The 25,614-nt window shown below is 41.1% G+C and overlaps 1 protein-coding gene across 4 annotated transcripts in view; it reads left to right on the forward strand.

Annotated features, from left to right (window-relative positions):
* Positions 1 to 25,614, forward strand: part of LRMDA (leucine rich melanocyte differentiation associated) — a 1,023,531-nt gene that overhangs the window by 391,418 nt on the left and 606,499 nt on the right. The window contains exons 3-4 of one of the 4 annotated variants that reach the window (XM_042909272.1): positions 209 to 333; positions 10,636 to 10,698. The exons of the other annotated variants lie outside the window; for them this stretch is intronic. The gene's annotated coding sequence lies outside the window, so the exon portion shown is untranslated. The remainder of the gene's footprint in view (positions 1 to 208; positions 334 to 10,635; positions 10,699 to 25,614) is intronic. 4 annotated transcript variants of the gene reach the window in all.

The raw sequence follows: 25,614 nt of genomic DNA on the forward strand, positions 1-25,614 counted from the left end.
GAATAAACTTAACCAAGAAGGTGAAAGACCTGTACCCTGAAAATTACACAAATGTCCTAAAAGAAATGAGAGAAGATAAAATAAATGGAGAGAACTCCTGTGTTGGTAGACTGGAAGACTTAAAATTATTAAAATGTTCATGTTATTCAAAGCAATCTGTAGATTCAGTATAATTTCTATCAAAACCCCAATGACATTTTTTTTGCAGAAATACAAAGAACCATCTTAAATTCATCTGGAATCTCAAGGGACCCTGAATAGCCAAACCAATTTTGAGAAAGAACTAAGTTGGAGACCTCACTGCTTGGTTTCAAAACATACTGCAGAGCAAAGGTAATGAGGGTAGTGTGGTGCTGGCTCAAAGACAGGTGTATACACCATTGGAATAGAATAGAGAGCACGACCCTTGTGTATATGGTCAAGTTATTTTTCACAAGGGTGTCAGATTACACAATGGGGAAAAGACAGTCTCTTCGACAAGTGGTGTTGGCAAAACTGGACATGCACATGCAAAAGAACAAAGTTGCGCTTTTATGTTGGATTAAAGACCTAAAAGTAAATTCCTAGCAAAATTAGAAATGGAATTACTTTATTATTCAACCATCTCACTTTTGGCTTTATACCCAAAAGAATTCAAAGCAGGATCCCAAAGGGAGATATTTGCACCTACATGTACATTGTAGCATTATTCAAAACAGCCAAGAGGTAAAAGCAACCCAGGTCTCCACTGACAGATGAATGGTATATGCAAAGAATTCTATGCATAGCATTGGATATCATGCAGCACTAACCAGAGAGGAAATTCTGTTACATGCTACATGAATGAGCCTTGCAGATATTATGATAAGCCAAATAAGCTGGTCACAGAAGGACATGTACTGTATGATTCTACTCATATGAAGTATCTAAAGAAGTCAAAATCATAGAAACAAAGGAGCAAGGTGGTTGCTAAGGACTGGGGAGAGAGGAAAACGAAGGAGATTTCGTGCTTAGTGGGTACAGAGATTGAGTTTGGCAAGATAAAAAAGTTCTAGACATCTATGTGACTATCCTTAGCACTACTGAATTGTACAATTAAATGTTTGCAATGGTAAATTTAATGTTACGTGTTGTTGCCACAATAAAAATCAACGCCACCAAAGTAAATGTTGGTCCCTACCCTCAGGGGATCTTGGAATCCAGTCAAAATGTCATTTTAGCTTATTTGTAGTTGAAATTACTATAGGCAGAGAATGGCCAGGGAAGGCTTCCTGGAGGAAGTAAGTCTTGAGTTTTGGTAGTTGAAGCCCCTACTCTACTTGTTAGGTCTTTTTCACCTTGTGGCTGTTGGTAAAGTGATTTATGTTTCATAATATGTCACTGAAGTAGAGTGTGAGTTTTCTTTGGGAGTAATGCTTTACTGGCTAAATTAGCTGCTTTCTACTCAACGTCCCTATTTATTCAGCAGGCCTACAAATTTGCTTTTGTCATTCTGAGACCCACTGATGGGATCCAATGCTAGGTATCCAGGCCGAGCCACCTCATATCCTGCCTGCTTCTTTACATGTTTTCATATACATCTACCTATTTACTTTACAATTCCAAAGGAGAACTAGGCTCATAAATCTTCAGGATACCCCCAAATGAATTATAATTTTACTCACTAGAGTTGTTACCTTAATGCCTCTCTAATTATCTCGTGTACTTAGACTTCAGATACTGGGTAGGAAAAGTGAATGCGGTATTGACAACAAGCTGCATTTCTCTTCTGTTTAAGTTCATCTGCCTCAGATACCTTCATAGATCCATTCTTGCTCTTGACCTGCTTTTCTGTCTATCACAGGAGGCTGTCACCTGCAGGAGCATTTCCCAAGTTCTCATCGGGTGGCTTCCTTTTTGGTTTCACTAATGGGAGACCCTGGAAGGAGACTGGATGGTGGGAAGAAGGGACAAGCCAGGGTACTTCTCCCCACTCTGCCTCTGCTGGCTACTCTGTCAGGGGCTGAATCTCTGCTGTGGCTCCAATTCCTATGGGATGTGGCCCACCAGGGTTCTCCCTTTAATGGGAGACCTTGTCCCAGCCCTCTGCTGTCTCTTCAGCCTGAGGGTGGTTGTGGTTTCTTGCTGTTGCTTCTCCATCATTTGTATATCCAATTCCCTGCATTAAATTCCTTCTGTTGTAAATATTTAGAAACAGCCAGCTCCTTTTTTTCTAGGTTTGACCCTGAGGGATAATGGTTCTTTTGTGTCTGAGGACTTCTTGGCAGTCCATGGGCCTTCCAGGAGCTCTACACAGTTTGGTCATGTAAAAACCCATACATACACTGAAGGAAATCAATGTTGGAAACTAACAGCATCAGATTTGATGTGGCCACACATTTCAGTATCATTTACAGGAAGATGGTGTTTGCTGTGTCTGTAGCCAGAAGCAAAAGCAATTGATGAGAGTGTGAAGGTGAACTGGTTTGTGTTTCATGAGTCTTATTTTACTTGTGGTGGCATATAAATTGTGAAACTGGGTGAAAATAAGTGCTGGAGTCCCAGAATTTATTTTAGATCATCAATATGATAAACATGGTGTCTTCCCGTTAAAGAAACCCCCATAGTCGTAATTCCGCATGGTTACTCCATCCAGTTTAATAAGGCCATATTTATTATATGAGCACCTTGATAGTCTGGCGTCATGCTAGAAACAAACTACAAGGAGAGCCTGGTCAAAGCTAAAAAGTGGTGTTTGGGTTGGGAATAGAAAGATTAAAAACTCATCTATAGATTACATTGATATTAGTCTGTAGCCATTTTTGCATCTTACTTGAGATTAAAAAAAAGTATAGAAGGATTGTTAGGAAAATTGCAAATGGCAGAGCGTTTTATTTTAGGAGCCTTATATTCCCTTTGGGTTATATTGGAACTGCCCCAACAAGCTGGCAAGTCCTTAATAGCATCAGGAGTTGGGCATTCCCATTCAAACTTAAAAGTGTTGAAAAATTGATATTATTTTCTACTTTCTTTATTCCCCTCCTTGGTTTTTAAGTTGCCAAAAAATACTGTATGGGTAAGAAACTAGTGTTTTCCAATTGCTCATGTACTACCATCTAGTTTTCTTAAGGGGTAAACTTTGGATGGAGAGAATAACTGTTGAACGGTATAGAAAACATTAAAGTCAAAGCAACAACATAATGAACAATATTGACTCAGCAGATACATGGGGTCCTGGTGTTTAGCAGCTAAGAAATCACTCTGTTCCTACTCTCATGGGGCTTATAATCCCCTGAAGAGTGCAATTAGGATGATAACCATGCAAAGTTCCAGAGGCTTTGAGAGCAGGGAAAGGTATCTAGTTAGATCTGGTGAGCTGATATTTGAAAGACAAGAGGAGTTTACTTGGTGTGGATATCAAGACAAAGGAATATCTTGGTAAGAGGGACCAGAGTGTCAGGGGCTTCTGGGTGGCTCACTCGGTTAAGCCTCTGACTTCAGCTCAGGTCATGATCTCACAGTTTGTGGGTTTGAGCCCCGTGTCGGGCTCTGTGCTAGCAGCTCAGAGCCTAGAGCCTGCTTCGGATTCTGTGTCTCCCTCTCTCTCTGCCTCTTCCCCACTCATGCTGTGTTTCTGTCTGTCTCAAAAATAAATAAACATAAAAAAAATAAAAAAGAGGGACCAGAGCCAAAGTCCAGAAGCATGAACACCAGATAATATATTGCCTTATGGGAAGTGACATAGAGATATTTTAAAGTTGGATCTTTATAAAAGTAAGGTAACAACCTCTTTTTTTTAATTGTTGTTTTCTTAACCTCACCTAGAAGAGGATAATTTTGGAAGAGGTGGTTGTTCAACATGATTGAATATGATTGGGTGTTATTACTTGCTGATGGGACTTAATTTTCTTGTGTTTAAATGTGATCCATTATCTTGTGTCTAGAACATATTAAAATGACTTTAAAATGAGAAACAAGGCAACTCTGCTTATTTCAGTGCAAACGTACTTGCTTATTGAACTTCACTGAAGGATGCTGGGATATTTGAATACTAAGATTATACAGATGCCCAAATCCCAGGATTATAGGATGAGGACAGCCCTTTGTGATTGTGTGGCTGGTCAGATCACAGTGGTAACTCAGAGTGTATTTTCACTTTTTCTAAGCATTATTCTGTTTTGGTCTTTCTTCCTGGCTTCTTTTTTTTTTCTTTCTTCTTTCTCTCCTTCTGACTCGAAACTCATCAACTTGCAATGCCCCTGATAAAACCCATTTATAATGCTGACCAAATTTTCTGGCTTCAGCCAGCTGTTCAGTTTTTTCTTGTGGAAGGCCCCAAACTTCTCACTACTTGTTCTGAAGATAAATTAGCGACTTCTAAATAATGCAGTGAACCCTAATTCTCTTTGATTAGTAGCGAGTTAGATGATAGCGACCCATTGAAATTGGCCATCAGCATAAATAATGAGTGAATGAACTGATAAAATGCAAAGTCACCGGCCGTCATAAATCAAATGAAATCCACTTTCTCTGGAAGTCACTGAAATTAGAAGTCCATGCTCCTATTAATTATTTTGCCTTCTGAAGACGACAGTGTTATAAATCAGCCTTGAAAGGCCCTTCACTTAGAAAGCTGAAGGAGTGCGGCTGCCTGCAAATTGCTTTGTGTACGCACCTAATTGTTTCTTAAGTAATCCACCTTTGTAGCATGGCTTTGGGAAGCAAAGAAGGTCCCCTTCCATTGAGATCCATGAATGTGGCCTTAGGAAGGGCCAAAATGGAGAGGGCAAGGATCCACCCCTTTCCTTAGAAAAGATATCCCCAAGGTCCTTATTTTATGGCTCAGACCCCCATCAGGACCAGGCATTGTTGGAGTGGTTTTCTTTGGTGGGATCCAGAAAGCTGGTTGTAGGCCCCAGGCCATTTCATCCTCTGGTCTCAACTCCACTTCCATCCAGGCCTGAGAAGCCAAACTTCACTTGATTTCACTGAAAACCAAGATTTTAAAAACTGGGGAGAAAACAGAGATGGAAAACTTCTTCTCAAGCTCATTTTCAAGAGTTGTTGTAATCTGCATATATTAGTTGCGAAATGACACATAATTTTTGCTAAAAGGTGGGTGGGAAATTACATTCATTTAGGAGCCTGTTTTGCAACAGACATTTAAAAAAGCAACATTCTGTGGAAAAGAGGTTAATTGCATGGTAGGAAATGTTGTAAATTAGTTTTATTTTGGACTGCTCCCTGTCATATCTGAGGTTCTGAAGTTGAGACTACTGATTTAAAAAAAATAAAAATACTCTCCTGGAGGTAGTTGCAGAAATTTGGTCCAGCTTTGACATGTGACCCTGAGTCGTTAGTAAATCTGGACAGAGCTCACAAGGAAATTCTCTGCTTTCCATTGAGTGTGTATGATTTTTGTTGGCCTCTGTGGAGAGACAGATGGCAATTTTATGGGAGTGAGGACAGACAGCAGTGGGGGGTAGTTCTTGGGACCTCTGGGTACTAGTCAGGTATACAGGGACTGGAAGTTTAGTATGGACTCCACAGATGGGGATAGAGTGGGGAAAAGTTTTAAAAGGATTCTTTTTTCCTTTTTAAAAATTTCTTAACATTTGCTGCAGCCCAGCCAGATTCCCCTGGTAGCCTGTATAATAAATGTAAAGACTAGCCTAGGAAGATGAAAATTATCTCCTGGATTGTAGGAAGCACATCCTCTTCTTTGGTGATAATTTGGGTGTCCTTCCCTGTTCCGAACCATCCACACAAAGTGTGCATGTGTGTGAGTGTGCACACGTGCATGTGTGTGTGCATACACGTGCCCATATAGCTAAAAAAAAAAAAAAACCCTAGTATTAAAATGAGTGCTGTGCAAGGTGCCTGGTTAGCTCAGTCGGTTGAGCACCTGACTTGGGCTCAGGTCATGATCTCGCAGTTTATGGGTTTGAGCCCTGCATTGGGATCTGTGCTGACAGCTCAGAGCCTGGAGCCTGCTTTGCATTCTGTGTCTCCCTCTCTCTGCCCCTCCCCTGCTTGTGCTCTGTCTCTCTCTCTCTCTCTCTCTCTCTCTCAAAGATAAATAAACATTAAAAAAAAAGTGTAATGCTGTACATTTTCATGTGTGAGTAGGTTCTGATGTTGGGGTTAGTTGCTGCTAGATGATTTATGAATCTAAATAACCCAGTTTGAGAATAAACAATACAGAGTTGAACATTATGTTATAAAACAGGAAGGAGCAATTACTCCCTAGGATATTGAATACTGAATATATAGATTTTCTGGGTTGTGTCCTTGAAAGCAACCAAGTCTGTAATTTCACAGGGATTCTATGGACTATTCCATACCGTAGGGATGAGAAGATGTACTAATCCCCTGTCCTACCTGTAATCGTATGATTCTTCTTGCTATGGAAGAGAGGGGTCAGGGAAGAAAACAGCTCTTGGTTTTCCTGAACTGCTTCTGGAAATCTATGAAGCCCTGGCCAGTGTTATGTGCTCCAGGACAAAGCAAGACCTCTGTGGTGACTCCTCCCCTACAGTGGATGTCATGTATGTTTTTGTTGGTCCTGTTTTTGCCTGGCTTCACTTTTAGTATTATTGTTATATGATGCAGGCAAGCAATAAAGATTTGTTGGTTGTTGGAAATGCAGTAAGGGTGGGAGAGGAGCCCCTCTGAGTTAGGTGCTCTAGTATTTGTTAGATTTCCTTCTGTTTCTGAGGTTTGTAGAGGTTAAGCTAGGTCCTGACCATCTGCACAACTGTGTCCTCCTGGAATGAAACATTTATCACTCACGGTTTATGGGGTTTAGAACGTTCGTTTTTTTCTTGGGTGATGTTCCCTTGTGTGGTGCATAATCAGGGTGACCATATGTCCTGATGTCCTGATTTCCCTTGGATAGTCTCAATTTATGCCTGTTTTTCCTGGTGTAATTATTAATTGCACTCTTTCCCCCCGCCTTTCACTCTCAGAACTATCCAGATTTAGATGATCACCCTCTATGTAATACTTGAAAGGAATGTTTATGTTTGTTGCCCCAGTGCCACAGAGACAGTGACATATTGAGATATAGCCAAGGCTTTGGAAATATGCAGACTTTGAAGTTATTCCCTAGCATATGACCTTGGGCAAGTTAACTTCACTGAGCCTATGTTTCTATATCTATAAAATGAGGGTCATTGTGCATCCCTCACAGGTTTGTGCTGAAGATGAAATAAAATATGTAATGAACCTAGCTAATTTCTGGGTAGATAGATAGGTAGAAGCTAAACAGTTACAAGCCAAGAAACCTGGTGAAGGGGCAGAGGCTTTGCCATGTTTCTGAACCTGTCTTTGACATTGATGCAAACAGTTAAGTCAGCATCAGCCCGGTGTAACAAAGAGAAAGAAAATATCCCCCCTGCCACTTTAGTGTGGAAAAAAATGCGAGGAAAGATCTTCTCCCCAAAGGCTCTTGGAATGCCCCATAAAAAGAGAGGCAAAAAGATAGTCACATATGAGAGAGAAGCTGAATTTGCTCTTCAGTCAAACAAAGGATTGATTTAGCATCTAGCAAAAGGAGCAGGATGCTGACAGAAGATGCAATAAATGGCTTTGCCTTTCAAATGTTAATATGATGGTGAAAATAATGCTTTGTTCTTGAAGCCTCTGTCTCTTTATCTGTGAAATGGGAATAAAAAGATTGGAGGAAGAATTAAATTGGGTCATAAATGTAAAGGAGTGCTGCAGAGTGCTGGGCACACGTGAGAAATCATATTTTTCTTGTTTATATGGAGCTAAGGTAACCACACAACCTGAACACTAGCCCAGGGGTAAAATGACCATACAAAGCGATACCATTCCACATCATAAGATTCACAAGTCTTTAAAGCAATACTCACTCATACCTTGTTCTTTCTCTGTGAAGTTGCAGGAGGGCACACACAACTCTGTTTAGCTGGCCCAAGAGGAATTGGCATTTTTTAAAAGCAATCTGTGTGGCTTTATGGAGATTATTATTCCCTTTCACGTTTTTAATTAGAGCAAAAAGAGGTTTATTTTTCTCAGGATTCCCAGTCTCTATGGCTCAAAGTCTGTAGAAGAAGGTTATTGAGTGCCCGTGGCCAGGCCTGGCTGTCTGCTGTGACTGGCTCTGTGCGACTCCTTTCTTTTGGAGGGGGGGTGGTGAGGGACACACAGTCTGAGGCCCCTGTGACTACCCACTAACAGTACCCTAGCCCCTCTGTCCACTCCACAGAGGCAGGCATCAAATGTGGACCTTGCCTTACTTCAGTAAATGGCAGTGTGTAGCTCACACTGGGCCAGGTGAAAAAAGCTCATGCCTTTCAGGAGCTCTTCATAAGAGAAGATGAAACATACCAATGCCGGTCCATATATTCTTTTGATACCTGTGGAAACCTTCCTTCTAATGCCACAGTGCTGTCTGACAACGCATAAGCCTCTCTACCCAAACTAGAATAGTGTTTTGCTTCTCACCTCCCCCCATTATAACCTCCCTTTTCTTTTCTTTTCTTTTCTTTTCTTTTCTTTTCTTTTCTTTTCTTTTCTTTTCCTCTCTCCTCTCCTCTCCTCTCCTCTCCTCTCCTCTCCTCTCCTCTCCTCTCCTCTCCTCTCCTCCTTCCCCTTCCCCCTTCCCCCTTCCCCTTCCCCTCCCCCCTCCTCTTCTCCCTTCTCCTCTCCCCTCTCCTCTTCCCCCCCTCCTCTCCCTTCTCCCTTCTTTTCCTTTCTTTTTTATAAATTTCAGAAGAGACCGTGAGCACTTTGGAGAATTTTCTGGGGGAAGGTTGTTCTGCCATGTCTTTTTATTTATTGAAAATGAAATTTTAATTACACAAGTACACTACTCTCCATACTCCTAACTGCTCAGGCTCTGTCCACTTTAGCTGCCCCCACCCTCACCTCCGCTCTTTTTTAGAGCCAACCGTATTAGAAGTTGGCTATGTTTGCTTATCTTCTTTCTGTGAACTTAAACACTCATACACGTAGATTTATATATACAAATACTAAAGAATTTATGGTACTGTGTAAGTTCAGCTGCTTGCTGTTTTCACTCAGTGGTATGTCTCTGATAACTTTCCATGTCAGTACCTATAGACATACAATACTTGGGCTTTTCAATTTGAGTGCAATATTCCATAGTATGGATATGCCCAGTTTATTTGGCCATTAGTTTTTTGATAGACATGTTGGTTGTTAGTAATTCCTCCTTGTCACATCAGTAAATGTCTTTGTTATGGGCTTTTGTGTCCATGTGCAAGTGTTTCTCTTGGGTATATTTTAAGATGTGAACTTGCTTAATTCATGGTGTATGCATATTTTAAATTGTAATGCATGCTGTAAAATTGTTCTCCACAATGATTTTATCAATATTCGTTCTTACCAGTGATGTGTGGAAAGAATATCATTTGATCCATTCTCCTGCCAGCATTTGGTATTAGCACACTTTGAAAATTATTGCAATCTATTGGCATATTCTCCTGCCATTTAAAATGTTTCACTTTCCTGCCAAGTTCAAGAATCATTTCATGTATTTATTATCTGTTTTTTTCTATTTTGAATTGCCTGTGTATATCATTTGCCCATTTTTTTCTATTGCCTTGTGTGACTTTTACTTAATGATTTCTAGTAAGTCTTTATATATTCAGGCATTCTTGGCCTCAGTCTCTCATATATTGCAAATATTTTCTTCCATTCTATTGTCTTTCAAATTTATGGTGCTTTTTAAAATTACATACAGGTTTTTAATTACGACGTCAAATTAACAACTCTTTTCTTTATATGCTATATGTGTCTTGGGTCTGACCAGGAGTCTCATCCTTAGGCTATAAACATTTTCTCCTGTGTTTTTTCTAAAACTCTGCTTTAATTTTGCTTTTTAGGTCTTGATCCACTGGACTTCTTTGTGTGTGAATGCTTTCATGTTGAGATAAAAAATTACGGATATATATCCCCAATCCATTTGTTTTTTAGGCCATTTGCTAACCATTTTGAACCACTATTTTTATCACATACAAAATTTCTAATTAGACTGTCTATTCTATTCACTGATCTATTTGTCTATTTGCTTTGCTATTGGAAATGTTAAAACAAATAGTATATAACCTAAGCAGTGTTTGAATAACCTTGCAAGCCTGAGAGGCCACCTTGTGAAACCTCGTTGTCAACCATAATGTGTTCTCTAAAGCCTGCAGACTATGTTAGGTTCCCGTGTTCTTGGAAAGCTAGATCATTATGGTATTCTTAAATATTCTTTCAAAGGTCACTGTGGGGTACTTGTGTGGCTCAGTAAGTTAAGTGTCTGATTCTTGATTTTGGTTTATATCATGATCTCACAGTTTGTGAATTGGAGTGCTGTGCTGTTAGCATGGGGCCTGCTTAGGATTCTCTCTCTCTCTCTCTCTCTCTCTCTCTCTCTCTCTCTCTCTCTCTTTCTGTTCCTCCCCTGTTTATGTGTGCATGCTTTCTCTGTCTCAAAATAAATATGTAAATAAACATTAAAAAAAACTCACTGTTGTGTGGCCCATCTTATCACTAATATTGGGAGAGTTCTCACAGATTTTAACTGAGGCGTAAGAATCAGTGTGAGTTTTGGCAGAGGGATGCCCATCAGGTCATACAAGTTCTAATTTTAATTTTCCCACATGCTCTTTGGCCATAGATCACTCACCCTTCCTCTTACAGGCTGGGGAAGAAGTTGGACTGAGTGGATGACTTGTGCCCTGACACTTACTGTGGGGATTTAAGGTAAAGTGTTTAACTTCTCTATCTCCTCAGTTAGTAAGGATATTATTGTCTACCTCTCAGGATGATTTTATGGAATCTTGATACAAACAATGTACAAGGGAACATTTGCTAACTACACAACACTACAAAAACTAGCACTACATACTAATGGGTACAGGCTTTGTTTTCATTTTGGTCCAATGAAGATAATAAATCTTTGTCTCACCTACCTCAGAGAGCTGTTCCGAGCATCACATGGGATGTGCTTTGATAAAATTGAAAATGCCACACAAATTATTTATTGCTGATGAATCCCAACAGGTGGACTGGAATTGGCAAATATTAACCAAGCCCATGGGGTTATTGCAGTGAAAGAGGGTCATATTAATAGGATATCCTCGGGGGAGAATTGTTGGAGCAAGATTTATGGGGGCCCTTAAGTCTTTACCCACTTGAGTGAAAAAAGGTATAGTGTTGGTCTTTTAAGAGGGTTCAGACAGTCTTTTAAGTGTGAATAACAGGCAGAATGAGTGCTATATGGAGTTCTTGTGCTAAGGAATCAAGGACCAGAGTGGGGCTTGTGGCATGTTCCCTTGTGTTACCAGTGGCCATGTGAAGTTTTAGTTTTAAAAAATGGGAGTTTGATCTTTATTTGTCTATAAATTGTGGAGTGCCTCTCTCTTTCTTGCCATGCTTTGCCCAGCTTTCATATGGAATCCAAACCGCCAGGACTTAAGCAATAATTGGAATACTAGGTCATTGAATATTAAAGTGGAAGACTAGAAAATGAATAAAAAAAACAATAATAGGGCTTGTCATTATAATGGCACCAGTATTTTTCCCCTCTGGGGGAAAATAATGCTAGTTGTGTTGAACTATTACTTTGGTGACCCCAAATAAACTACACCTCCCAGTATTCACACCTCTGTGTAATTCCCATCCACACTGGCTCTGAACTTGGCCAATGTAAGCAGAAACTTATGAAGTGGTTGGGCTGGTCTCCTTGGAATGCTTGCTCACAGAATCCACCTGCCAGGTAAAGAAGCTCAAGCTAGACATGTAGAGAGAGAGAGAGAGATGTCATAGCCCCCAGTCATTGGCCCACATTCCTGACATGCGAATGAAGTCATCTTGGACATTCCGTCTGCTGCCACCATCTGACAGTGAACGCATGAAGGACTTAAAGTGAGATCAGTAGAACTACCCCGGGGGAGCCCTTATTAACCTACAGAGTTACAGGCAAATTAACTTGCTTAAATCTAGTATGTTTGTTGTATAGCAATAGATAAGTGAAACGCAGTGTTGAAACACATGCACCTACACTAAACTTGGTTTAATGGATGAGCGTTAACTGGTTTTTCTTATCTGAGGAGTTGGCGTTTTTAGACTTTGGTTCAGCCTATTTTATCAGAAGACACTTAACTCTTATTTAGCTCCTTGATTTCCTCCTCCCTTGAGGTGAGATGTTGCATTTGGGGTCTGTCCAGTTCTGTACAGAAAAGATGGTGGAAGAAGGAATTGTCCCTTTCCCAGTGAGGCCTTTTCCCTTCCCATCAGGTTTCCTAGATCAGGGCCCATGGGAGGAGGTGGCTAGGTAAGGATATTTATTTCTGCAGCTTGAGTCCGTGGGGGAACCTGGAAGAATTTATAAATCCATCATTTCAAGTCATTAGGCGGCATGTTGGTCAGTACAGGAGACTCTCTTCTCATTAATTCAGAGGAGATTTACTTGTGTCACCCTCATTAGTATTTATGGGATTTATCCACATCAATCGCTAGTGCATTAACAGGGAAATAACTAAACCTCCCAGGGTTTGTTGGTGCTAATAAAATGAGCTGGAAGTTCCAGAAATCATCATGATCAGAAGTATTATAAACCAGGGCCTGTAATTGATCCTTTCAAAGTACCCTCAGGATGTTTTCCTCCCTGCTTCCCTTCCAGTGCCATTTGCACACAAGTGTGGTATCTAAGACCTTCTGTCCAAATTTACAGTAGGGCCCATTTCTTACCATGCACTCATGTGGGACAACCCAATGGAGTGTTGAAAATATTGTCAAACCAGAACATCTGGGTAAACGAAGAGTTAAATTTCTTATAATTCTTTTTGTTTGGTCCTGGCTTATAAAAAAAAAAAAAAAGGAAAACACCCTGCATGTAAATATATTTTTTATGTATTCTGAACATAAAGATAGCTCTGTCCTACCATATTGATTTATTAGATTCTCTGACATTTTAGTTGTGGTCGTTATGTTATATTTATGAGATGAATGTTGGATTCCCTCATTATGTTATCCTCATTTATTTTACATACTTTTATGGCTGGTTGTGCATCGCTTTACAGTTAAAGCTTTATTGCAGCTGTTAGCGTTGGGGGGAGGGGAAGGCAAGTAGTTATTGATCAGAATTTACATGTTTACTGTTGTAATCATGATTTATTTAATCTGTTTGCACATATAAATATAAGCCCACTCTCAGAAATAAAAAATATATACTGTATCTATATTTTAGCAGCATTCTTGTCACCCATACCCTTTGGAGTGGAGAAGTTGGGAATGATCCAGTGTTGCATGGACTGGTATTTTCCTTACAGTTCTTTGGTGAAGAGTGTGGCTTTTGGAGCCAGACTGCTGGGGTTCAGATCTCAGCTGTGCTTCTTACTACTATGTGGCCTCGTTCAAAGTATTTACCTCTCTGTGCTTCCATTTTGTCACCTGTAAAATGAGAATGATATTAGTACTTTGCTCTAAGATTGTTGTGAGAATTAAAAGACTAACATTGGCAAAACGCTTAGAATGAGCTTTAGATAGAGAATTTGCTTATTTAATGCTAGTCAATGGAACTCCAATGAGTAGGTGGTGGGGTAGTATACTGGGAAGGCCAGGTGACTCTCAGGTGGGAGCTCTGACTTCCATTTTGGTCTAGCAGGGCAAGGACACTTAGAAGGTGTGCCCTAGCCAGGAAAGAGAAGGATGCCTCGAGGTCTAAAAGTTGGTGCTGAAAAGTCTATTTTTTCCCATATGTTATCTTAAAAGGTGTTTTCATCTCTGCTGTAAGCTAGTGTTGAAGGATTCTTTTTGCTTTGCCACTTTGCCTCACCCTTCTCATCTGTCATTTGGGTTTATATACCTGTCGAGAGCATGATGATATTATACTGATGTGGTCACTGGATTAAAGTCAAAGACATTCTATAGCCCCAAGTATGCCACTGACTAGCCTTATTATGTGGGCAAAAGACGTAATTTATGAAGAGGGGCAAAGTCCCTACCTGCTTTATAGAGTTATATTGAGAATCTGATGAAGTGATGTTAGTCACATAACTTCAGATACTCTGGAGTGCTAATGTATACTTTAGGGGGGAGTACTGGTAATGCAACCTCACAAAGGTTTACAGAGATGAGATGCTGTAACAGATGTGAAAAGGCTCTGACAGAAGCAGGATGTGCTTTCTGAACATGGAAGACATGGTGAAGACTCACCTCTGACCTCCTGATGCTCTGGGTGGGAGTCCCACCTCCTGCTGAGAGCTGGGGTCCTAGAGGACCGCAGGCCCCCTGGGACCTTGGTTCCAATGAGTTTTACCCCTTATTCAAGTCCTGTGCTACAATTGGGCCATATCCTTAGAAAAAACATTAGTCTTGTCCGTGTCATTTCTTTATTATTTATTTGTTGGGTACAAGGTTGTGTATCTGTCCCCACCGTTTCATGTAGGCCATGCACGCTGCCCTGCTAACCAGCAACTCAGCATTTACATTTTATACCTGCCAATTTGGCAGTGATTCTTGGAAATAATTTACTTTTATCATCTTGCTTCTGAGTTTCAAAAAATAATCCATCTAGCAGAGCAGTTTATCCTTTCTATATATTCATTTTTGTTTTGAGGCTTTTTAGACCTAATGGTTTTTAATCAGATTTCGAGGCCACTCATCATAATTAGGTTTAGAGTTATGAGTTATGTACACTTCACCATTACATCACACCTCCCTGGGATAGGTGAGTGAATTAGAGATTATCACAGGATTTCCAGGGCCTTTCAGGATGATTTACAACATTTAAAGAAAAATCTCCAGTTTGTCCCTTGGCTTAACACACCTCTAGGAAAACCTGGGTGTTTTTTTTTCCCCTTTTACCTCTTTCTGAAAATGGTTTTGCTTGTCAAATTATCGCCCCAATCACTTGGCCTCTGATATGTTGTTAGCTAAGTTTTAAGAAAAAAAATTAATCAAAATTAAATCTCAAAAATATTAAGCTGAGCAAAATAAGTCACGCACAAATAAGTATTTACTCTCTGATTTCATTTACATGACATTCTAGAACTAATCTGGGGTGATAAAATCAGAGAAGTAGTTGTTTCTTGGAGAGCCTGAGATAATTTGGAGAGATGTGGAAATTAGAAACGTCCTAGGTCATGATTCAGGTAGTTAAACTTAGGTGCATACATTTTGTCAAAACAGATTGAATTGTACATTTGAGGTCTATGCATTTCACTCTGCAAATAGATCTCAATAAAAATGTAGAAAAAATAATTATGAATTACCTGTTCATTACACATCGTTTTAGATGCTCCTTTAACAATGTTTTAATGCTGTGGTAATTTTGAGACAATGTGATGTCTTTTGCCCATCCCTTCATACCAGGGCTTGAAGAAAAGATGTTCTACCACACCACCACTTCTAAGTCATTGAAGGTTTGGGTGAAATGTGTTTGTCAGCTCTGTTAGCCAAGGATAGTCAAAGTGGGTACCTGCTGTCTGGATTAGCTTTTATAGAGAGCCATTATTCATTCTAAAAATGTTCCCTTCTTCTGCCATTTGACTTATATGGGGGAACAATCTCTTGGCTAATTTTTTTTTTTTTTTGGTGCATACTTCTGAAATACAAATCCACTTTTTCTAATGAATCATTATCATGTACTACCATCAAAGGTTATTCACTGAAAGCTCAGGAAAAAAAAAGCAATGAAAACTAATTTTGATTGTTAATGGAAATGTATTTTTAGTCTTAAAGAGCTTCCCTCAGCAATAATTATAGTTATGCCTCTTGGGTGTTTTTGGACTTTTAAATTTACATTTAGTAGCTCCTTTTCATTTAGCAGTTAATCTTTTAACGGAGCTCGGCAAATTTGTTCTTCAGTCTCGTGTTAGGAGAGGATTGACGGAGATTTTATTTCTTCTCTTCTCCTCTTCAGCTTTTGCCCCTCTTCACTGTGCTTGCAAGCGCCCACACGGCACTCATTCTTGTGTTTCTGCTGCATCCTGGTGCGAATGTGGCCTGGGCAGGAAAAGGCCAGCGGGCAAAGTCTGGAGACAGACCCTGGGCTTTCCTGCAGCCAGTGGGCATCTCTGGCAGAGCTAGCTGCCTCTGCCCTATGCAGCACAGCACTGTGGCACAGAAAGTGAGCTCACAGAGTGGGTTTGTGGCATGTGGGCAAAGCTTGACGTTGTGGCCCGAGGCTCAGAAAACACACAGCCAGCTTGTAAGGGGACTGGCTTGCAGCAGCCTGCCTCCTGCTTCAGGCCCGAAGTGTCAGTAGGTAAATAGGGAGATTTAAAACAACAAGATGCAAAGGTTTTGTAGCAACTGAGTTTGCTTGCTGGTTTGGCAGATTCTTTACAGATTTCAGAGAGAGACAAAGGTAGCTTAAAGGATGTGGACAGGGAAGGGGTTCTGGCAGGAAGTTTGCTGAGGTTCCTCCCTCTTATTAAAAAAAGACAATGGTCAGTGTGATTAGAGAAAGCTCAGGCCACCAATGAGAGTCCTGCTCCTGGTAAAAACTGACCTCCCCCACGAAACAAGAGAGCAGTCAGACATTTGGGTATTTGCAAAGCAGCGCCGAACATTCGGGAACAGTTAAAATTAATCCTGTGTACTGCAGCTCCCGAGAAAGAAAGCCAGCCCCACATGTCAATAAATCTAGATCTGTTTGAAGCAAACGTCACTAAATCTTCGTCTTGACTGTTTGCTGGTGGTGTCAAGAGCTGCCCTGGAAGATGAATTTGAGGGGAGGATGAAAAAGGAACCATATTAAACTGCAGCTCTGATAAGTTTAGTTAAGAGGCAGGAGATGTGTCCTTGCCGTGACATTCAGTGGCTGATATTTGTTTCCCTTTAAATAATATGCTGTACATCTGTGAGAATGATGGTTTAGGGCTGGCGACATTGCATCTCCTCCAAGGTTACTGCCTTCTGGACAGGCAGTCTCTCTCCTTTCTTTCTCCATCCCACACCCTGTCAATAAATATCCACTTGTCTGAGGAAGTGAGATACTGATTTTAGAGCTGACACCAGAGCATCTTCATTGCAAGTAGCAACGAGGCTCTATCCATGTGAACGTGGAGGGGGATGGGTAAGAGAAATTAAAGGGACTGTCAGAAGCAGCTTTAGTCATGAAACTGTCACATGAACCCCAACAACACCCAGTGGGGAGGTACCAGCAGTTAGAGAATTTCCCCCTCAAAACCCTGTTTTCACAAGTGAGACGTGTAATAACTGGGAACTTGGAACTTTTGGTTCTATTGTCTCCTGCAATCCTCCTTGTTTTATCCTTACTGTAGCTTCAGACCTATGACAGAACAGCAGTCGGCAAACTTCTTCTGGAAAGATCCATACAGCCATAGTAAGCATGTTTTGCTTTGCAGGCCTTACAGTCTCTGTTGTAACTACTCAACACAGAAACTGACAAGTCTGTTCATAAATGAGTGGCTTTGTCTCTGTTCAGTGTCATTGTGGACCCTGAAAGTTGAATCTCGTGTAATTTCCCATGTCATTATTATTTAGCTTCCCTCACCCCCCCTCCTCCCCCTGCCAGCATTTAAAAATATAAAAACCAAGCTGTACAAAAACAGGTAGTGGGCAGGAGTTGGCCCTGGACCATGGTTTGCCCCCCTCTGACTTAAGATTTTGGTCTGTCATCCTACGTTCCCTTTGCCAGTGCACAAAGTTGGTGGCTGTTCCTTTTGGCAGGAGGACATTGCCAACCTGAAGATTAAACCCATGGCCGTATTGAACCAAGTGATTACCACGTATCCCCTGCTTTTCCAAACCTTGCATTATATACCACTTCACTTTTACACAAGACCTTTGTTGGCATCAGTTTCTGCTAATGGAAAGAAATCCAAAGAAGATTTTCACCTTTATGAAGAAAGGCAAAAGGTGAAAACATCGTTCAGCAGTTCTGCGGTGAGCCTGTGGAGGCAGCACATACCTCTTGCAGTAAGAGAGGCACAGCCAAGCTCCTTTCCCCAGACTATACTCAGCATCTCAGTCTGCAGCCTCCCTAGCTTTGAGCTGTGTTGTAAGCGTCTCTCCTTTATTTGGATTTATCATGTGCATCCATTAGCAAGAAGTGTCAGAAGGTACCAGGAAAACCTGAGTGGTTGTTTCTCGGGTCTGGGAAATCTTTCCATATTAAGTTAATAGTAATTGTGCTGTACCATTTTGGTTTATGAAAGTGTTCATAGGAATGCTATACTTTTGGATAACAGGGAAAATCTGTAATAGGTATGGATAAAAAAACATGACAGGGCTCTGAAGCAGGCAACCCAGTTTCCCACACCAGTCCTCCCTTATCAGTTACTAGCCGTGTAACCTCACGTTGGTCACTTAACCTCTCTAGGCCCTGGTTTTCTTTTTTTCCTTTTAATGCAACAGGCAAAATTATCTTCGCCTTACTTACCTGACATGACTATCATATAGACCAAAGAGTTAAGAGAAATGAGAGATTTTAATAAACAATAAATATGAATGTAAGCCTTTGGTGTTATTCTCACTGCCTCACCACTGTCGGTTCTTTTCAGTAACTATGATTATTGTTCATATTAAAGGATTATATGTCCTGTATTTCAGCTGCAAAAACAGAATCAGAATTTGAACTCTACAAGGAAGATAATATTTCTCGTTAACTTGGACTCTGATGTTGGCTGGGTATTTCTGAGCCTTGCCTAGTGGCTTTTTGGCTTTTGCTTCCAGTGCCTCCAGGTGCTTGCCCTAAATGAAACAATCGTGTGCCCTCTGACCTGTGCCACTGCTCAGAAAGCCTTGCCTCCTCTCTGTGGATCCAATCCCCGCTAGCCTTCAAGGCCCACCCGAAGTGCCACGTTATCCAGGAAGTCCCCCCTTGGCTCTTCAACCCACACAATATTGTCCTGTGTAAATGACTTGAGTCTACCCCCAGAGCCACAGCCCTGGAAAGGTATCCTGTTCTCCAAAATCTGTTAAGAAAAGAAGATACCATCAAAAGATGGAAGTTGCAGGTCAGTTAAGCAGGATGTTTTTTGAGTTTCATTGAAGTGATTTACTACTGCCCAGTGGGAGAAAGACTCAGATATGTGATAAGGGGACGGTCTAGAGAAGTGACTCTGACAGTTGACATCACACAACTTTTCTCCAGCTACAGTATTCCATCTGTGTAGGCTGTTATATATTTAAAGCATTTTAATGTCCACTAGGTGTTTTTGATCGTTGTTATAAACCTTTGAAATACATGAAACAATATTCGAATTCCCATTTGACCCTGAGGAAGCTGAGGCCCACAGACGTTCATTTTCCTGTTCTAGTATCATGCAGATGGTTAATAGTGACAATGGGAGTGAAATGTAGCCCTGGTTACTATACTCCCCACCAACTCCCCCCCGCCCCAGCTTTGAACCCCAAGCTTCTATAAGCCCAGGTCATGGGCTCTTGCTATATCCCATATTCAAATTCTTGAGGGTAAAAACATGTTTATATATGGATATATCAAACTGGCTGTTTTTAAGTATATCAGCTTGTCTTATCCTCCCTTCCCAGAATGCATTGGTGGAGCAGGTGGTTGAGCATGAGAGTCTGTTATCACATATTTTCAGCTTCTATTCTGCTCCTACCTCCATTATGTAAATATGTATAGAGTGTTGGCTTATTTATTCAGTCTGCGGTGGGGAGACCCGGTGTATTACTGATTCCTGGGCTGTACTCCTTGGCCTAAACACCTTCAGTAGCTCCTCATTGCTCACCTAATGAAGTGTGAACTCTTTGGGTTGGCATTTTAGGTTCTCAGTAATCTGGTTCCAGCCTGCCTTTCCCGCCTCACCTTCCCTCTCAGAGGAAGCTGTCTGCCTCTCCTTTGCCCAGCTCACCCCCTCATCCTGTGCCCTTCTCCCTCATCTAGGATGGGGATCTGCCAGTTTTCCCCATTTTCCATTTAGCTTCAATTTTCCCTCTCCAGAGATAGTTTCCTATTCGCCTGTCACGATGCATGTATTGTCCCTACTCTTTTTTTTAAGTTGAGAGAGAGAGAGAAAGAGATGGGGGGGGGGGGCAAAGGGAAAGAGAGAATCCAAGGGATTCTGTGCTGATAACACAGAGCCACAGAGCGTGGCTCGATCCCACGAACCGTGAGATCACAACCTGAGCCGAAATGAAGGACACTCAATGGACTTGAGCCACCTGGGCGCCCCATCTTGACTCTTAAAAACAAGCACAAAAACGAATTTTTGATCCTAATTCTCTCTCATGCTGTTGTCTTCTCTCTTCTTCATTTATTTGAAGCATCTAATAGCGTCTATCACCTGCAGGTTATAACTAAGGTGATAACTAAGCTCTAAGGTCCTAAGGTAGGGGCACACTATCACCTAAAAGCAATATCTGGCCCCAGCATTGGTTTTTGTAGGGCTCATGGACCAAGAATGGTTTTTCATTTTTTTAAAGGTGGAAAGCATTTTATTTTATTATTTCTTTTTAGGTTGAAAACACTTTAAAAAGAATAATTCTTAACACATGAAAAATACATGAAATCAAATTTAAGTGTCCATAAATAAAACTTTGTTGGCACACAGCTGTGCCATTCATTTTGGTATTGTTGATGGCTGCTTTGGTGCTACGGTAGCAGAGTTGAGTAGTTGCAAGAACCACGTGGCTCTTCATGGTAAAAGCTTGCTGATCCCTGTCCTAAGGCACTGATAGTCACTTCTGTGCATTTAGAAGGGTGCTAGTTAGGTACCGCCTTTGGGAGAATTGAGAAAATAGTCACAGAAAGCACATCGTGTGATTCAGGTGGAGAACACCCCCCTGCCCCCGCCGCCATTGAAAAGAACTGACTCTCTCCCTTATTCCTTAAACTTTTATCAAACAGGTCCTGGAGTTAGCCTACCTCTCTGCTGTACTGTGTCCTTTGAAGCCCTCCAGTGACTTCTCAGTCACGATGTTCAGTGGGCAGCTCTAGCTGTTTATAATTTCATCCTCTTTCACCCTATTGACCAGTTTCTCATTCCTGAAATTCTGTTTTCTGTTTATGTTGATGCTGTGACCTCTGCTTTTCTGTCTCATTGTCTGTTTTCCCTTTCCATTCATTAAATGTACAGGTTTCTTTAGTTTCTAAGCTTTGTTTGTTTTCCTCTTTCCTACGTATAGTCTTTTTAGAAAAACTGTGACTATAGCTATTATCTCTCTGCTGACAATTTCCAGTTTGCTCTCTCCAAAACTCTAGTCATGTATTTCTGTGTTCCTCCTAGGCATCGTCTTCTCATAGCTGTTCTCTCATTCACTTACCTCCTTTCCATGGTGCCATCATGGGTATTTAGAGCCTCAGTTATCTATGATGTATCTCCTTAGCTACACACAGTTCATCAGTTGCTTAATCCTTGATGATGATTTCAATATCCATCCCTTCTCACCAGTCTCGCCTCCTTTATTCAGTTCCCTATCATCTTTCTCTTTTCTAGGCTAGACAATGACTGTTTCTCCTGGCACTTTCCCTTCTATCCTCCCCTGCATGCAGGCTGCTGCTTGATTCTAGCAGACACTTTTGGGGCCCCCATCCCAACTCCTCAAGCCACTGTGGTTTCAGTCACGGCCATAGTGCACAGTTCCACGTGAGCTCAGACTCTTGTTGACTGTGTCTCTCACCTCATGTTAATATGTGCGTCTTTCCATTTTTCGCCTAAGGACCTTCCCTGGAGCCATGAGCTTCTGTGCCTAAGCTAAGCTCAGCTTGGACATGCAAGGAAGCCAGTGGCCCCCACAGGGGCAGCCCTCAATCACTGGGGAACTAAAGCTGATAGTAAGTGCCCAGCCTCTTGTCCTTCACACAGACCATTCTGGGAGGGCTGCATTCTGGGAGGCATACTGGAGGAGGCTCGGTCATGCCCTGTTGCCAAGAGCAGTGACCTTGATAATGTACCCCAGCATTGGATTTTCCTCTTCCCTGATCCCTCTGGGATCATCTCCCAAATAAACCCCCTGCATCCATGTGCTCATCAGGTTCTGCTTTGAGAGGGATTCAAACTAAGATCATTTTTCTAAAAGCTGCCGCCAGACATCTTCAGTGGTTTCGCAAGCCTTCACAACATAAGACTGTTGGTGCTCTGAAATCCTCAGCTCTCTAGTTGTGATAGTAGCCTATCTTTCCAGTATTCTCTTATTCACCCTTTTCCTTTGCTGCAGTCAGACTGAGTTCCTTAAGGCAGAGACTGTGTCTTATTCATCTTTGTTTCCATTATTTTGCTCAATATCCAAGATAGTTGGAAAGTAAATATAAATGTATATTTTTAGTGAGTGAGTGAATGAATGTGTTTATACTCATTTGTTGATCCTTCAAGGTTCTTCTCCTCCTCATTGCTTCTCAGTGACCTTTCCGTCCACTAAAATTATAAAACACTGCATCTATACCGCTGTATGGTCCTTTTTGCTTTCTACTTGGTATTTATTTACAAGTCTTATCCACTAAAATGCAAATTCCTTGAGGGAAGTGATCTTTATTTTTCTTTATATTTCCCCACAGAGCTTATGGGAACATGGATAATCAATGAATGTTGGTGAATGACTCACTACTTTTTGGCATCCTAGGTCGTTTTGATTTGTTCTGTTCTCTAATCTCCAGACATGTCCCATGTTTTCTTATTCCCATGAATTGAGGCTACTTATGCCTCTTTTGCTTTTCATACATGCTTCTTACACTGTTTATCTAGCGGAAAGTCTATCTATCCTTCAAAACCTAGCTTAAATATCTTTCTCATAAAGTCTTTCCAAACCCACCCCGTTAAGCCTCCCCCCTGCCTTCCTGTATGTTATGCATTTGTGTTATTTTGCTTTAAGTAGCATAATTTGATTTGGTTTATGTTCCTTCCTTGTAGGAGATGGTAAGCACTTTCAGGGCAAGACTGGTTTTACTTCTCCCTTGTATCCATTAGCTTGCTCTGCACTCTGTGATCAATAAATATCTGTTGGAATGAATTAATTTGAATAGCTTAAATTATACCATCATGGCTTTTCATTCCCACGATCTTAATGGGTACCCTCTGACCTATCTCTGTGAATTTTTTTGAGTTTCATTTTGGTAATGGAAGAAATATCAAGCAGAAGGAAAGATATATATCTGGAGCCAGTCAGCATGATCTACTGTGTTTGAACGTGAATATTTGAACATAACTTATAAGAATGCCATTTCAATTATTTGTAAAATATTTAAATAGTATAATCCAATTTACATTCTATCATTTCCAACAGCTGTAAAATTTACTTTACACCAAAGTTAGCTCAATCACTTTAATTCAGTCTGGAAAAACAGTACAAATGAAAGCTTAATTTGTATTTAATCTCCCCTTTTGTTTCTACATTATTGCTGTCGAATCATTCCTTTTAGTGATTGAGATTTAAACCAGAGAGAGAGGAAAAAGTCATGATGAAATATTTGAGAAGAATATAACCCATAATGAAAAGTTTGGAGTAAATGTTTAAAAATTCCAACTGGCTTTGTTCCTGGGGTTTCAATTCACAGCATTGTCTTTGTTATAAGCCCGTGGCATGAGATGTGTAGGTTACTTTGTCAGAATCCTAGGACTGTGACTCTCTGGCATTTAGAACCAGGTGACTCACTTGGAGCAGGTTACATTTATACGCTGTATATGAAGATTGGCAGGGAATACAAATGTGAGTAATTATTATTTAGTGTGTTGATCATGCTCATATCTTCCTAAATGGCTTTATGATCATTTTGGTGAGTTTTTCTCTCTGAGCCCTGGCAGTCTTCCAGCTTATGTCAAAAGCAGGGAGTAGCAGCGAGGAGAAAATTGTGGCAAAATTGTGACTAACCACGACTTTCCTGTCCTCCTGTAGCACCAGATCTAGTGTGTGGATGGGAGGCAGTAGGTCTAAGGAAGGGGCAGAATGACCAAGCGGCATGTTTGTGTTTAGAACAAAGCAACCCTTTGTTGTTTCTCTGCCTTCCAATTGGCAGCATTTATGGAAGTATTGTAGAGACCCATATATGCCCTCACTGGACCTCTCTCTCATCCCCATGCTCGCTGTATCCTCTTACACCCAATAAGCCTCCTTAAGACTAAAAGGTGTTTGCATGAAGAGAAAAATGTGGATAAATTGAACTGATCAGTAAGAATGAAATAACTGAGTAAAGGAAGGAGGAAAGAAGGAGTTGAAGTTCATTTATAGCCAAGAAGCATTACAGGAGACAATTGCATGTTACACATTCAAAAAACTATTCCAGAAGGATGGAAGTGATCTCACAGGCCTAGACTCTGAAAGACAGAAAAACTGAAGAGCAGTTTGATGTAGTTCCATTACAAACACTGTCAGAAAAGAGGAAACGGTATCTAGACACCTGCATCACTATGTGGGATAAGATTTTTAAATGGGGCAGACTGGTCAGGGAAAAATGAATTATATTGACAAAGCATGCTCCTCTCTATTATGTCAGATGATCCTCAAAGCAACTGTCATTTTGGTCCAACATGGAGTAGTGACTCCACTCTACAGCTGAGGTAACTGAGGCCCAGAAGTTTGAGCAATTTGTCTAAGGTCACACTGCTAATAAAAGGTGGAGTTAAATGTCAAACAGACCTAGGTATTTTGTTACCAGAATTGAATGCTTTTTTCCTCAATACTGTGACGTACAATGTTGACAAAACTTTTTTAATTTTTTAGTGTTTATTTTTATTTTTGTGAGAGAGGGACAGAGTGCGAGTCGGGGAGGGTCAGAGAGAGAGGGAGATACAGAATCTGAAGCAGGCTCCAGGCTCCAAGCTGGAGAGCCTGATGCGGGGCTCGAACCCATGAATTGTGAGATCATGACTTGGACCAAAGTCAGACACTCAACCGACTGAGCCACCCAGGTGCCCCGGCAAAACTTTTAATAGTAGTGTCAGATGATCAAAATCACCTGGTGAACTGAGGTTTGTAAAATATAGGTAGTAATGACAGAAGGTAAATGATGGAAGGTTCATTCTGCTCCACTCAGTGTGGTGAGTGGGCAGACACAACTACTTCATTCACATTTTGGCTTCAATTTTTTCTACCAGTTCAGTTCTGTGAGCCCAAGGCTGCCATGTGCCATACCTGTGTGTGCATATGGAGGTAGGCAGGGAGTATAATTCTGAGCATTTATTCAACATCAGTTCCACATGTACCTAGAAGCTTTGCCGTGCTAGTATCAACCATCTACCACCCCAGTCACCTTGGACAATGGTGACGTGCATGTTGTATCCAGATTCACTTAACATCCTTATGTGTTTTAGAGAGGGTTGGGAGAGTGGTGGTTACCCCAGCCTGTTGGTTAAGAGGAGGGCAGTGAGGAGGCCACTACTGCCTCTCCAAACTCTTCCATGATTATTTTGGTGGAATTTTTCAAGGTGTAGTCTATATATAAATGAATCTTTACCTTTTTGGAGCTGTTGGTTTAGCAAAGAAAACAGTAGACACTTTCATAGTCAAATTAGTAATGGAGGAGTTCGGGGAAGGACAAGAGGTTCAGCCTCTGGAGAAAAGGCAGAGGGTCATTTCTTTCTGGGGAAGAGCAAGGCTTAATGGGGAGGAGCAAGTGGACCCTGGTGGCGATACATGATGCCTGAAGAGAAGTGGGCGCAGTGGAGCCTGGACTCAGCCCGGGGAAGGTCTTGCAGGGGCAGGCTAAGAACTTGGAATTCTGTGCTGTAAAGCCTTCCTTGGCAGGGG

The sequence above is a fragment of the Panthera leo genome, chromosome D2 (assembly GCF_018350215.1).
Source record: "Panthera leo isolate Ple1 chromosome D2, P.leo_Ple1_pat1.1, whole genome shotgun sequence".
Classification (NCBI taxonomy): Eukaryota; Metazoa; Chordata; class Mammalia; order Carnivora; family Felidae; genus Panthera; species Panthera leo.